The following is a 1549-nucleotide window of genomic DNA, read 5'->3' as shown; positions in this document are numbered from 1 at the left end:
TGATCAGTTCTAGCCTTCAACATAAGCATTATGTCATAAATATTTTTGCAAGTCTAATCTTGTCACAGGGCACAAGCTGTCATGTGAAAAGTGTAACAGACATTGTGTGGGCAACAGAGAGAGGGTGGGGAAAGCAATCTGTTACACATGAATGTCACTGTCTCAAATTCTGTATACTGACCCACTGATTGTCCATAGATATGACAGAGTTAAATAAGTTGTAAGATATCACTCAACAAATGAAAGAAATGCAAAAAACACAGCATTTGTTCATTGATTTTCATACAAATCATACAGTATACATCCATTTGTGTGTTTGAAACTTAATATTCTCCAGTCTATTCAGAAACAGCTTGACATATGGTCGTACAAAACAAAACAAAATGCATCAAAGTTCTAGTGCTTTTGCACTGAAAGCAATAACCTCCATCATTACTCTTAAAGTTGCTGAAATACAGTCAAACCTGCTCTGGCTACCACCTGTCTATGGCAACCACCTGCTAATAGTGAATGCATGGAAATCCCTTGCAAAAGAGAGAGTTTTAAGAACCTGTGCACAGTGACCACCTGCCAACTGCAACAGGATTTGATCTCTACTAGATGGCCAAAAAGTGTGCACAATGATTGCATAATGGCACACAGCAGCAGAGCAACTAGCCTACTGTAGCTACATATGTACGTATGTAAGTTGGCAGTTGCATCATACAAAAGCCATTGAAACTTGTCCAAAGCTAAGGCAACAGCAGTCATTAGAAGGGCCAGTAGCTAACACAAATGACTTTTAATGAGGGTATGTTACATAAGTGGCACTGTAGTGTACCGTATGTGATCACATTGACACTGAAAATACCTATCGCAATGGCTACCTAATTGAACCTGTCTAAAGCTACCCCATCTTTCTGCGTTTTATATATGGTAGGCAGTCATAGCTGAAAAGTTTGATGGTACAACTGTACCTCCATTGCTAGGGAAAGAAAAGGCATTTTCAACATTCTATGACAATGAACCCATGGAGTAAAAAGTCCTTGATGGGCAAAAGACAGGCAAGGTAATGAATAAGAGCTACACCTGAACTACATATAACATAAAATCATATAAGTATATATTTCCATACAGAGTACAAAATTAAATTGACAACTGATTATCAGCTATTGATTAATGTATGTGCCACCTATTTCATAAATAGGGACTTGTAAGCAAAACTCATCGGTGGTTGAATTTGCAAAATCAGAAATATAGGGATGACATTAGAAATTAAGTATCATCCCTTTTCCGGAGAAAGTTACCAATTTCCCACCTCATGAAGCAGGCTTTACACTGTCCCAAAATTGAGTAAAGATGGACACATGATAAAGTAAACTTTCAAATTCGGCTCTGATTGCATAAAAATTGGATAATTCGTTAGGGCATCTCAAGCTATCATGCAGTTTCTCAGGCTCTGGCGGCAACTTTGCGAGCAGTGGCAAAATCTTTGTGTAACCACTGACTGTGTTTCCTTCGTGTGTTGTTTGGGTAAACTTCTCTTTGTGTAGCCTTCATGTGTGGTTCA

The sequence above is a fragment of the Diadema antillarum genome, unplaced genomic scaffold (genome assembly GCF_040938485.1).
Source record: "Diadema antillarum isolate AM-2024a unplaced genomic scaffold, OU_Dant_1.0 seq00002662_RagTag, whole genome shotgun sequence".
Lineage (NCBI taxonomy): Eukaryota > Metazoa > Echinodermata > Echinoidea > Diadematoida > Diadematidae > Diadema > Diadema antillarum.
The sequence above is the reverse complement of the archived record's forward strand: the minus strand, read 5'-3'. Positions refer to the sequence as shown.